This window comes from Empidonax traillii, unplaced genomic scaffold (genome assembly GCF_003031625.1).
Source record: "Empidonax traillii isolate 1590-97213 ecotype Southwest subspecies unplaced genomic scaffold, ASM303162v1 scaffold57:size2250009, whole genome shotgun sequence".
Classification (NCBI taxonomy): Eukaryota; Metazoa; Chordata; class Aves; order Passeriformes; family Tyrannidae; genus Empidonax; species Empidonax traillii.
The window spans coordinates 1,978,350-1,992,187 of record NW_020955250.1 but is presented as its reverse complement, the minus strand read 5'-3'; the positions used below and the strand labels follow the sequence as shown (position 1 = coordinate 1,992,187).

Here is a 13,838-nt window from a genome sequence, read left to right as displayed (position 1 = left end):
AGGGAAGAAAGAAATGATGAAGCCAATGTTCACCTCTCGTGAATTTGGCAGTGTTGTACTGCTCAAAATTAAAGAGGCAGTTTTATGTTTCCTTACTTGTTTTGCCTGTCAGATGTGCTGTGGGATGCCCAGGCTGCACAGAGCATAAGGAGTGTGCTCCAACCACGGTCCAAGCGCTGGTGCTTGCTCATGATCAGAGTGGAGGAGCAGATCAGGCTGGGCAAGTGACACTTGCTCTTGCCAGTACCAAGCCTGTTTGCTTGCATGCCTGGCTTTCCAAATGGCTGCAGCCCCGAGGAACAAGGCTAAAACCTGCCTGCAAATAGCTCATGGTGCAAGGGAGGACTTGGGCATGGCTCTGAGCGGTGACACGCTCTCCTCTCAAGTGACGCAGCAGTGAGGCAGAGGTAGCTCTAGCAAATTCCCCCTCTCCCAGCGTTCCCCTCAGAGTGCTGGAGTGTTTGGTTCTCACTTTGCTGTGGGATGCAGCTGCCCAGGGCAGGGCTGTGCTGTGTGAGGTGCTGCACACACCCCTGCCCTGGGCAGGGAGCTGCAGGTGAAAGCCAGACAAGCAGGTAACAGGAGTAGAGTGAATCTGATCTCCATGGCGTGTTTTCCAGGAATACCCATGAGTCCTCTTGGACCAGGCTCCTTCATTGTCCAAGACACTGTTCAAGTACATCCTGTTTTCCTGAGTTTACAATCTAACCTCCAAATTCTTGAAATGTTCAACTCTAGGCAGCAATAATCTGCACCTTCTTAGCCAGAGATATGTTGGGGACCACCCCGGGGTGCTGCTGGAACAGTGGAGAGGCCATTCTGAGTTGCTGCCTGGCACGGCTAATGCAGGCACATCCCTCCCTGCCCAAGACCAGCAGCTGTCAGAGCAGGCTGAAGTAATGGCTGACGGTGTGAGTGAGAATTCTTAAAGTGAAACGCTTCCTCCCATGCAGGGTGCAGCAAGGCCTTTCATCACTTCTCCCACCCAGCACTAATTAAGCATATGGCAGTGGCAGAGGTCTTGGCTGTCCTGGGAGGCTTGGACTAGTTGTGGCCAATAATCATGTGGCTCTTCTGTGCTGGCAAAGGATAAACTGGAGAGAATTTCCTGCATAAATCTTGGCTCCGAACGAGGAAGAAAATGCTGGTTTATAATTGTCTTCAAATTTGTTGTTGAAGGAGCAGGTGGGATTGGGAGGATGAACACAGCAGGACTTTGAGACAGTGAGGCACTGGGGTCACTTCCTTTCCCTGGTTGCACATTTCACCCTGCACTTGACCCGTTACATGGAGTCTAGGGCCTGGCCTGGATTTGAAACGTTGTTTTAAAGAACAGGAAGGAGAAAAAAAAAAAAAAACAACTGGGTTTTATGGTTGTGATTTTGGAAAGGCCTAGGTTTTTTCTGTGCATTTTTCTAGTGCTGACTGAGAGGAGGCTTGGAGAGCAGGTACAGACCTGGAAATCAGGCTGCTGGCTCCGCAGTGTGGAGTTGCTGCCGGTTTCCCACAAGGGCTTGCACAAACCCAGCGAGTTTGCATGTGTGTTGTTATTTTAAAAAAAGCAGGGAAGTAAGTCAGGGTGGCTTCGCAAGGCTGAAAGCATTGCCCCAGTTTGAGAGGGAAGGCAGTTCTTTGCCTCTTGCTCCTGCACTCAGTTACTGTTTCTTGCAGAAGGCAGCCTGCAGTGGGGGGTGAGCAGGGTCTGTGCCAGCTGTGCAGCAGCAGCAGCACAGCTGCTTTGTTGCCTGCAGCATTTTTATTTCTGTTGATGTGAGAGCTGGAAGGGATCTGGTATAATTTTCAAATGCTGGGCTATGTTTGCAGGTCTGCCTGTTACAAGGGCTGGGTTCATCTGCCCAGACACAATGGGCAGAGGAAATGTAAGACAAATCTATAAGGCTTTTCCCTCAGCTATCCCACACAAAGATGTGGTGTTTGCAGTTTGTTAACTGGACAATGCTTTAAGTGCATTCTATTGAATTGTATCCTGAAAAACAAATTCCAGGTTTGGAGCTGCTGGAGCTTTGTGACTGGTCTGGCCAGAGCTATGCAAGTGCAAGGGACTAATTTCAGAGTCATTACGGGTTCTCCTAAGGCAAACCTGTCTGTTGGTGTAATGTCAGTGCAGCCACATCAGATGAATCACAGCCCAGGTTTTTATCCTGAGATCTACTAGCTCAGCTTTTTTTCCCCATCAGCTCATAATCTTACAAAATGAAATCCCACTGTGTTAATATATAGTATAGAATCAATCAGTTGGTTGTTAAGACTCATTTGGAGTTGGTGATTTGGACAATTGGTTTTGGGTGAGCTGCCAGTGTATGTTTGCCGTGTTGCCATTCAATGTCAGCCTTCCCCTTGCATTCTGTAAGAGCTTCCATTAATTTCAGTAGAAATCTGCATTTGGGGTGAAGGGTGACCTAATCTTTAAAAAGGATCTTAATCCACTTAGCCTTTCTTGCAAAGCTCAGCAATTTTTCCTTGTCAGGAGCAGACTGCATTCCTAACCTTGATGTGTCACTTTCCAGTTGGCTTAATATTTGGGTGAGGATGAAAAGGAAATGTTTTTCAAAGATTAAAAGAACCCATGCTGCTAAGGTATGTGCACGTGTGATATGCAAGTACTAGAAAAAAGGAGATATGAGCATAATTACGTTTGGGTGGTGGAAAAAAGATATAATAACATCAGCAGATGACTACAGAAAACAAGTACAGGAAGAGGTAAATCCATTTGAAACAGTGTAAATGGGAAATTATGAGGGAAGAGGAAATGGGGCTGAAATGTTGTTTAATGTAAATTTAAGTGCAAGACAAAAATAGGACTCTTGTAAGTTTGACCTGTAAATGTCTCTTCCCGAGGGCCTGAGGGCAGCCAGGAAACATACAGTCTCTGGTGGAAATACAAGACCTAGTGCCCATGCCTTGGTAAGACCAGAGATGATCATCTAGGCTACTGCCTTAATTCTGACACAGCTCAGAAAGGCTGGAAAATTGTTGCCAGTAGCCTGTATTCAGTTTTGGGGGGTTTAAGCTCAGGCTCCGGTCACAAAACAAAGAATTCCACAATTAACACTAATTGGTACCTTCCTTGATGTTTTGGTCAGGGAGAATGAGCTGTTCCCTGCCTTCCTGGAGGCAGTCACTCCAGGTCAGGGGGAGAGGCCCGTGGGGCTGTCGCCTGGCTCACAGGACCTTCATGCCAGTGGGAAATATCTAATCAAACCCAAAGCACACTTCATGAAGACTCCCTGCTTTGTACGTGATGTTTCTCCTTGGGTGGCCAAATGTCTGCAAGAAGTGAACACGGGCAGACGTGCCCATGTGCACACGATGAGCCTTGAAGCCATTTGCTCACTTCCCTTTAATCAAAGCCTTCTGCTTTTGTGTTTTCTTTTCTGTTTGGTGACTGAAGCGCAGCTTCATGTGCCTTCACGTGGGAGTTAAGTGGGTCAGTGGGATGCTTTGTTCGTGGCAGCTCTCACGTGGAAAAAGTCCGATGCAAAATGCTGAGGCTTGGCAGGAAAGTGCCAATTAAAGATAGCGGTGCAGGAGCACATTGTGTGAGCTGAAAGTGCTCAAATCTGGGGCTGTGACAACTGTCATGTGCGAAGGAAAGAACGAGGAATTACTAAATTTAATGTTGGTTTGAAGTACTAGAGCTTTCCCTGTTTCAAGTGTTTGTTCTCACACAGGGTGGATGAGGAGTTCGTTCTGTGTTTCACAGGTGAGTGGTAGAAGAGGTGAGTCACAGAAAGAGCCTATGCCAGAGTGGGATCAAGCTGGGTGCATGGGCTTCTCCTTGTGTTGGCCCATGGTATTCATCTGCCAGCAGCAGTCCAGCCTTCTCCTTACTGCACAAGTCTGTTCAGGTGATGTGTTCAGGGGATTTAAGTGCCAGGAGATGGCAAAGGGAGAGATGCAATGCTGCATTGAGTCAAGTGAAGCTGTTCTTCCCCTCAGCCATGCAAGTAGTCAAGCTGGGACAGCATATAAAGGAAATGTGGCTTTCTAAGTCTGCATGGCAGTGTGCTCAACTCTAGAGAGGCAACTCAGGGACAGCCAGGGTTTGATGCTGCTGTCCTCTGCTGTCATGGGCAGCTATATCATCATACTGTCATTCTTAAATAAACACATTTCTCCTTGGAGCACTCGGCCCTCAGATTCCTGAGCAGATGTTGTGCAAAAGGGCCCTAAAGGAAAGGAGAAGACAGATCACTCAGGCATAGTCAGTGTTTCTGCTGAAATAGAGCCAGTCCATCCCTCCACTTCCCACTAGTTCTATTTTATTGATGGGTCTTTGTTCAAAAGAGCAGTGTGGGTAATTGAAAGCCAGTTTTACTTTTCTTTATTTTAAAAAGCTTTCTGAGTTTGCATTGCCCTTACTTAAAGCTTTCTGTGCCCTTGCTGTAGATGTCCCTCAGTTCATCTTGTGCTCCGTCCTGCAGGTGGACTTGTTTTCCATGTGTGTAGGCACACACCTGCTCAACAAGCAGGAAACAAAGTACTTTGCAGGTGGACTGATTAGAGAGGTACATGCTGCCTCACTGGGAACAGTATCCTCTCAGGAGACAGATGTTCCTACCTTTCTGCTGCACTAGTCTGTTATAGAGATCCACATGTGAGAGAGGTAAGTAAGTGGATATCTTTCAGAAATGAGGGCATAGTAAAAAGTACCTTATATCAGGTATGTTATGTGTAAGGGTACTGCCAAATGCTTGCTGTTGAGCCACTGGCAGTGAAGGCCTTGTCAAGCAGTCACGTTTGATGGTAGCTGCTCCTCTAGTGGTTACTGCTGTTTCCTTCATTTAGAGAGCCCTTTCTGCACCCCAGGATAAATCCCCCAGGACTGGTTAGCCATAGCATAGTTGTTACCTAACAATAACTTTGGGGAAGCTGAATTGTCCCTGTAGATTGGATCCCATCCAGAAGCTTAGATCTGGTTGCCTTTGGGGTGTCCTGATGTGCCTTCGTGGTGGGTTTCCCCTGAGAGCCATCACAGGCAATGGATGTGCAGATCTATCATAGGTGTGCTGGAACTAAAGTAGATGGATGTCCTTGGGAAAGTCAGTGGACTGTGCAGGGCAATCAAGAACCTCATCTGAGCAGAACTGAAGAATACTGAGATTAAATGTTAAACCTAAAGGACAAGAATCAGAACAATGCCTTCACCTCCTTTTTAAAAATTTTGAAGAAAGCTTGCAATTTATGATTATTTTAGACTTGTTTTTCCAATGAAAACGAGGCTTATGTGATCAGTCTGTCTTTCTGCTCTTATTCAGCTGTCAGACTAGCCCCCTCCTTTTTCCTTCTCAACATTTAGGGGGAAGGATAGAATCTCAAATTTCATGAGAACTGGAAGAGAGAAACAACCACTGGCAGCCTCAGGGGAAGGCAGGAGGGGAGCTCAGGCATGGTGTGATCCCTTTGGCAGAGGGCTGTCCTTCGATGTGCACGTATGCACAGCCCTGGATAACCACACACTGTGCTGCCTGTGTCCCTTTGGAGGGGACTCACAGGAAGGTAGGGCTGCTGAGGGAACAGGGCAGATTGGGGGGACGAAAAACACAGATCTGTGGGAAACTAGGCATCATTGGTGCTGCTGCTGCTGCTGCTCATGGAACAATTTGGTTATCTTAAATATAGGCAGAAACTGTTCTGAAGGTCTTTGAAAGGAGCCAAGGAAACAGTCACATAACAACAGAGGGGAAAAAAAATCAAGACATTAGAGCTGATTAAGTGACAAATTTATTTCTGTGCAGAGATTTTACCTGTTTTATAATAAAAATGTGAAGAAAACACATAGAAAAAGACCACGTCCACAATCTTTTTGTTAATTGCACAGTGAGCAAGCTTTTAAGATTTGTGCAGTTGCCTCCTGAAGTCTTGCAAGTTAAAAAAAAAACCAAAAACACACCACCATATCTTCTATGCAGGTGTTACCTAGGGGGGGAGAAAAAAAAACCAACTCTGCCAGCTGTATTTCTCAGCATTTCTTTACAAAGCTTTAGGCTGCCAAACAGTGACTGTAAAATCACCAAAAGTAAGAATCTATGAAGAAAGGGCAAACATACAATTACATCAGAAGGAATATCAGGGAATTTCCAAAGTAAATGCCTCTGTATTGCAATACTGAAGAGAATGAATTCACAGCAAATGTGATACACAGTTATTGACTTCTTACTAAAATGAAATTAAATATTCCTTATTGTAATTCAGCTAACTTAGAACTATTCAGTCCTTATCTAATTTTCTTGCTCAAAATGGATTGTGATGATATTTTGGGAACAGAGGGAACTATCCAGTGTCGGAGAGAACTTTGTAGCAGATCCAGATGAAGTGGAAGGATCGGTCCTTTATTAATGTACCCTTGACCTCGGTCATCAGCTGCTGGTGGGAGACTGCAAAACGAGAGCAGGGAAAACAACTGGAGTCCTGGTTGCAGAACTGCCCAGCTAGGGAGGGAAAGCACTGGGCACAGGGACTGTGTCTTGTCCAGGTGCAGAGCGATGGTAATGTGGGCTCTGGGAAGCCACAATAGGTGAAGCAGAGCTGTTGTGTCTCTACTGTGGGTAGTGCTTAGCCAGTCAGGGCTCTCAGGAGATTAGCTACTGCCTGGGGCTGAGAACCATGGTAATTTCTAAAGCTGGTTTGTAATCACCTGCTTTCAGTTTACCCAGAGCTGGCATCCTTTTAAGCACTAATATCCCCAGCTTTCTCTTGACATCTGTGCAGCCTGTTCCAGAACTTACGTGCAGCCTGTGCCGGTGGCTTTGCTCAAAGCAGCAGTTTGTGTATTGCTCTGAAACCTGATGGAGGAAAGGAACAAATTACAAAATCTAGGATTATTTGGGAGAGGGTTTGCCAAAAGGAATTTCTGTGCCAAAATTGTGAGCCAAGGAGAAGGGCATTATTATTTCAAGAAGTTATGAATGAAAATGAACCATTTGTTCCACATACAGCTCTCCCCTTTGAACTGTTTTGATGGTTCAGACAACAGGCTTGTTGGGAACCACAGTGTCACCAGGGGAGGTCAGCTGCAGAGGACAAGCACAGTGGGGGTTCAAGGGGAGATGGAGGTTCATTCCCTACAACACCACGAAAGCCACAGTCATGAGCCCGGGGAGGAAGATTGTCAAACATGGCTTGGCAAAGAGCCTCTGCACAGGGCAGTTGTTTCCCATTGTCACCTTGGTTACGTAGTGGTAGCACTGCAACTCATTCCATGTAGGAGAGAGATTTAGTTGCTTTTAAATGCACCTTTTTAACTAAGGCTGCACAAATCAGACACGTGGAGCTCCTGGAGCATCCAGCGGGTCCAGTGAAGAGCAACAAAGATGATTTAGGGACTAGAGCATCTCTCTTAGGAGGAAAGGTTGAGAATTGGGGCTGTTCAGCCTTGAGAAGACTGAGAGGACCTCATCAATGTGTATCTAAAGAGGGGTGGTCGGGAGGACGGACCAGGTTCTGCTCTGGGGAGCCGAACAACAGGACAAGAAGCAACGGGCAGAAACTGATGCCCAGGGAGTTCCACCTGAATATGAGCAAGAACTTCTGTATCGTGTAGAGTGACTGTGCACTGGAACAGACTGCCCAGAGAGGCTGTGGAGTCTCCCTCACTGGAGACATTCCAGAACAGAGCTTCTCCACGGTAGGACCCAGGAGCACGGCACTGCCTGGAGCAGTGGGAGGCCGATCGGGAGGGCCGGGGCTCCGGCATTCCCGGGAACACGAGTCCCCGCGCCCCCGGGGCTCCGGCATTCCCGGGAACACGAGTCCCCGGTCCCGGCGCTCCCGCCGGGTGGTGTCTCCATGGCGACGGGGCGCGCGCTGTAACGGCCCACCTTCCCCCCGCGCATGCGCAGGCCTCGCGCTGACCTCACCGCGGCACCGGGGCCCGCAGGGCGGCGCCGCGCCGGCGCGTGGGGCGGGGCGGGGCGGGCGCGGGCGGCGCGTGCGCGCTGGGCTCCCCATTCTTCCCGTGGCGAGCGGCGCGCGCGGCCATGGAGCGGAGCGGGCGGCGCCGCCGCCGCCTCTGAGGGGACGGGGCCACAGCGGGACAGCGACGGACGGGACAGCGGCACAGCGGGGACAGCGCCCGCCCGGCCCGCGCCCCCAGGTACCGCCCGCGTCGCGCCCGCCCGTGGGGAGGAGCGCGGCCGCGGGCGCTTTGTGTGCGGTGCCACCGGCGGGGACCGCGGGCAGCGCGGGGCGGGGCCGGCTCGCACCGTGCGGGAGCGGCGCGGGGCCGCTCTCCGGCCAGGGCAGGGCAGGGCGGCCCGGGGGGACCGGCCGTGCGGGGGCTGCGGGGCCTGGAGCGGGGCCGCCCCCCGGGGCCGCCCAGCACCGGCAGGGCCGGGGGTCTCCGGGGAGGGTCCCTTGGGAACAAACAGCTGGGCGAGGGGCGGGAGGCGCGGCCGTGCCGAGCTCGCCGAGCGGCGCCGGGCTCTGCCGACGCTTGGGGCTGCTGTGCCTCCAGCAGCATCCTGCGGGTGGGTGGGCTCGGCCCTGGGGCTTGGCCCCTTTGTGCACGTGCCGCGCTCCGCTTCGTTCGTTCCTGGGAGCGTTTTTAGTGGGAGTCGGGCGAGGACTGGGAGTTTGTGCCTGTGCGGAGAGGTGGCTTCGTCGTTAGGCACATCCTGCAGAAACACTTCAGAGAGACACTGGCTCTGAGTAAACGCAATGTTATGCGTGTTACAGGCCTGTGTAGGCTCTGCTCAAGGTATTTTTTAATGTAACGTGTCTAAAGATATCTGTGAGGAAGGGAAAGGCTGCTCCCTTCCCCAGCCACCTGCACAGCCGCTTGAGAAGGGTGTGGGGAACTGAGGTAGGATGACAAGCCTCGGGGTTGTATGGGAAGCTTGTGCTGGAGTAGGGCAGAGGCTTCCCAGGTGTGAGGGTTGTTCCGACCAGTGAATCTCTCTGTCCCTTATGGATTTATTTCATAAGTCAATATTTGGTAGAGGAGACAAGGGTTAAGTAAAGAAGTATGTGCCAAGCCAGTGTTGATAAAGCAGGGATGTGGTCTCCAGCCTTGCACTTGTGCCAGCATCAGAGGCAAATTTGTCGTAGCCCAGTTTGCTGCTGAGCACTGCAGCCCATTTCTCTGCATCTTTTGAGCAGTTGTATCTCTGTCGCCTGCTCCTCTTGGTGCCACCTGGGCGATGCTGAAGACAAACCAAAGTATTGTCACTTGATACCTGAAGATACAGATCCACCATTTAGCTCAGCAGTGGCTCAGATTAGTTCTTGGGAAGGCGTTGGAAGCGCAGGTGTTTGCTTCTGTGTGGAATTCTGAAGATTCTGAATTGAATTTAAGAGGTTTGCAGCTGGAGAGGGAGGGGATATGTTTGAGAACTTGCAATAGAGGTGAACTTTCTCTAGAGCAAAGAACTACACCCAGTGCAGGATGGAACTGCAGTACTGTCATATTCAGGGTCTTCCTTATCATGGCAACATTCCTCACTGTGTGGAACAAGCCTTTGTGCTGCGGTCCTGGGCTTGGCAAAGTCCAGCCTTTGCTTGTTGTCTCTGCTGAACCCTGTCAGTGGGACTGAAGCCTGGAAGTTACGAGAGGGACAGAGGAATGACGTGTCACCGTGGGTGATCCTCTCCGTATTTCATAGTCTCACCTGCTTAATTTTTATTTTAAATTACTGTCAACATAGATTTTTTTTTTTTTTGGCATTGCTGCCTGCAACATTCCTGTGAAGTGCTTAGAATTGATCAAACAGCTTCAAAAGTTTCTGTTTCATGAAGAGAAATGCCATGAAGTTATACACTTTGGCCTTGCTTCACTTGCCTGATAAGATGCAGTGTTAAAAGTGAGAGAGCAGCACGCTTGGGAGATGGACATGTTTCTCTAGTTCATGTGACATTCCCTAGAAGGACAATTGCAGAGAATGCCTACAAGTGAATGAACTGGTGCTTCAGTCATCTTTGAAGTTCTGGAGGAGTGCTAAATTTATGCTACAGCTTAAGTATTAAGAAAACTGTATATTTAAACAGCAAAACTCAAATGATTTATCTGTTTCTCCTGTGTGTTAGTGAGTCTTTCTCTGTCCATCAGGCAATTTGTTTAGGGCAGCTGGTTGTTGGAGGATGAGAGCTGACAGCAAGTCTGGCCACTTCTGTAATGATTTACAACATTACAGTGGAGGATGAGGACAAGATCTCCCCAACAACCTTTGTGTTGAGGCAGGTCAGAAGTTTCAAGAGGCTGAACATGAAATGTTCAGACGGATAAAGCAGTGACCTTCCCCACATGTACCTCTCCAATGTTCCTGCAGGTTTTTGTGAGAGGTGGCTTTGAAGTGTGTGGACTGCCATTACAGGTCCCTTCTGGCCTCAGATGACTTTGGATCAGGCTCATGTGTCACCCTGAGCCTCTCATTATCTTGGGCCTTGCCTAGACTAGGGATGGAAATGTTGTTGGCGTGCCTCTGGATCAGGTGTGCTGCTGTTAACGCCTCCTTGGCTGGCAGTTGTGATTGAAGCTTCCTCCTGGATTCTGACAGTGCCAGCACTTCTTCCAGCAGCCTTTGCCAGTGCATAAGAGAAAATGCTGGCAAGTGTATAAAGGTCTCTCACCTGAGTGAATAAAATGGACTGTTCTTGTCTATTAATTTCTTCAGACTGTGACTTTAGTAAATTATAAGCAATCTAACTGAGGGAAGGTGTTTTCTTCTTCTCTCCTTGATGAAGGGTGATGTTGTGTCAGTGTTGTGCAGAACAGCATTAGTTTTACCCCACTGTTTAATGGCATCCACCTCATGTGGCTCTTTGCTCAGTTGCTTCATTTTCATCACCCTATACAGTGTTGAAGTTTGCATTGCGTGTTTCTTTCAAGCTCACTCAGTGCTTTGGATATTGTCCATTGGACCAACCTGTTACCAGTTCTCAAAGCTGTCTGAAAGCCTGATGTGAGCTAGTTATGAGCTTTGCACAGTGGGATACTGAGGAGCTAAACACATTCATGTTCCCTGGCATTCTGCACTGCACTGGTGTCTGGCTCTGTCACACACGTGAGAGCTCACTTTCTCCTCTCTTTGGCAGCATTAGCATTCTTACACCAAAATAAAGCTCCATCACAAAACCCAAATGAACTGCATGGAGTTGTAGCTGTTCAACCTACAGGAGGGCAACAAATGGATTTTGTGGTCTGAGAGGCTGCCAGTGCTCCCCAAGAGATTTGATCTCAATTTATGTGTTCAAGTTCACCTGCTTTCCTGTTCTGTTCCTTAACCAAATCTCTGCATGTCTGGCCCTGCAAGGAGGGAGATGTCCATTCTGCATCTAGAAACAAGTATGCCAAATAGCCACAAAATTAATTGTTAGAAGAGCATCATCATCATTAGTTTATTGGAAGTGAGGGGGCAGATTTAAAATCCTCTAATTTGTTTCCACCACCAGTGAGTTAATGGACTAAACAGCCTAACCAGGCCAGTCCCCGGTGCAACATGTCTGTAGTTCAGGTTTAAGATGTGGCCCTTTATTTACACTTTGCTTGTAGATGCTTTAGATTCCAAGATATGTCAGAAAACCAAATTGAACCAATACTGATTTGAAGCAAAACTCTGATTAAAACAGGGTCAGATTCTGACCTGTGTTTCAAAGTGATGCTGAGCAGAAGGGAGGAGTTGCAAGGTGTCTCTCTCTGCCTGTTAGATGCAGGAGGTTTTGTTGCCCAGAAGTCTCTTCGCTGCCACTAGAGGTTCAGCCCAATTCATGGTATTGTCAAACAAAAATCCCCTTCTCCTCCTCCTTGTCCTTTGCTTTCTCCACCCGTTGTTTAATAAATCTAAGAGTGTTGTGGTTTTCTGCACTCCCTTGCAGCCTGTGTTGAGGGATTTCTTTTGCCATCCTCTTACACGTGGTTGTAAATGCTAGGCTGAATAGAATCTGCTTCTACCTGAATGTAGAGTAACCCTCCTTCTCCTCCCTGGAGCTGAACTGGTTCTAGGTTCTGTTTTCTGCTGGCCCCGGTCAGCAGTTGAAATCCTGCTGCTGCTGAGAGTTCTGGTCTCCTTGGCCAAGAGCTTCCATGGCAGCCCTGCAGAACAGGGGTAGGCAAAGACCCCTATTTTGCCATGCAAATTTTTGAGTCATGGAAGACAGAGAGGCATTAGCTGGGAAGCATGAAGAGAATAAGGAAAGAGGAAAATAGACTTTTTCCAGAACTATTGACTTGCAAACTGCTGCTCTTGCATCCCACAGCCAGTGTCCCTTGAGGGCTTGTACCCAAGGTATGATCTTGTGTATTATTTTTCCATTCCAACCTGTCATTTTACTATTAGCACTTGTCTCTCAAGTACTTCCTTCCAGGGTAACTTTGGCTTGGACTTGTACATGAAACCTTACTTCTGTGTCATCAGGCAGTTACACATCTGTAGGGAAAAATAGGTCCTGGAGGATTGGAGTAGAGAATATATATTGAATCCACTGCTCTCTTTAAAATTCAGTTATTCTGATCTTTACCAGCATGTGGTGGTATCATTTTTTTCTTTCCCCAAGCTGTTATCTCACCCTCAGTTCCCACTGACACTGCAGTATTGCTTTGCAGTGGCTCTGGGGAAGGCACTGAATTTCTACCTTTTTCCTGTAAAATAGGAGCTTCTTGTTATTCTACCCCTTTTCAGCTGATGTACAGGAAGAGTTGCTTCCTATCTCAGGACTGGCTAAATTAGTGATCTTAGAGATCACTAATTGCAATGCAAACAGAGATTACAAGATTCAGATGTGAGCTGGGAAGCTCCTTGTCCTGCTGGCAGACTGGCAAGTGATGGGTCACTCTGCTCTAGTTCTCAGTAGTGTTCTACTTCCAAACCTTCCTAAGCATTTTACCCACAGGAGGCTACAAGTGAAAGTCTCTTCTTTTCCTTTCCTTCCTGTATTTTCCCAGATGAGCCAATATTGCTGCTGGATTGTGAAGGAGAGTGTTAGGATGTTACTCTGGAAAATTTTGTCCTGCACTCCTAGTTGCAGCAGAAGGGGGGCTGGATGCCATTTCCATTCTTATGGAATGCATCACCACCACCCCTTGGGGAACCTTGTGCACCCTTGGCTCGGACACCTTGCAGAGCCAAGTTGGAAGTTGTAGAGAGCCAGTGCTGTGTAATTTGTGGGCCAGGGACCTTCAGTGTCAGCTGTAGTCTGCAGGCTCTAAGATAAGGTTAGATCTCTAGTGAGGGAGAGAGAGGATATTTTTGTACAGATAAATCCAAAACTTGAGCACTGTCACAGTGTCATGATGATAGTTGTGTGTGTGTTGCCCCACTGCCACCGGTCCATTGCCCCTAATTAATTGCTTGTAGTATGTTACCTTGGAACCATAAACTGAGATGCCTACAAGAGAGAGTCCATACAGAGCAGCTCCTGACATTACAGGATTTTGAGCTGCATTTCAGCACTCAAACTGTTAAAAAGGAAGAAGCCCTTGAAAGCTCATTCTAGACTTGTCCTTGGTCTCAAAGTTAAAACCAAACTAATTTCAGAGAGGGGTTGTATTAAGGTAACAAAAGATGTTAAAACACATCTAATTTTCTACCCTACTCGGGAAGGGTTACTCCTACTCTGCAAAGTGGTTTCATTAGTGTAGGGTATTGGAGTCACATTGGGGTGACCTGTAAGCCATTTTGATTTGCTGCAGCTTCATTACTGAGGAGATTTTTTGAAGATTATTGCCTTCTGAAATTGGTATCTCCGTGTGAGTGTTCAGTTACCGAGGCATCAATGTAAACTTTTAGTGGAGGCATAAGGATTCCAGTTATCTGAAGCTTTTCTCTCATCTTACCCAGGGTAGGTAATGCAACTTTCACAGTTAGCATCTGGCCAGGAAGGAT

At 48.1% G+C, this 13,838-nt stretch overlaps 1 protein-coding gene across 10 annotated transcripts in view; it reads left to right on the top strand.

Moving 5' to 3' along the window:
- Nucleotides 1-8,049: 8,049 nt before the first annotated feature.
- CLASP1 (cytoplasmic linker associated protein 1) overlaps nt 8,050-13,838 on the top strand; it is a 177,675-nt gene continuing 171,886 nt past the window's right edge. For 5 of the 10 annotated variants that reach the window (XM_027879748.1, XM_027879747.1, XM_027879750.1 and 2 more), the window contains exon 1: nt 8,051-8,116. The gene's annotated coding sequence lies outside the window, so the exon portion shown is untranslated. Of the gene's footprint in view, nt 8,117-13,838 lie in introns of all 10 variants that reach the window. The other 5 variants (XM_027879755.1, XM_027879754.1, XM_027879752.1 and 2 more) reach the window with 2 other exon arrangements.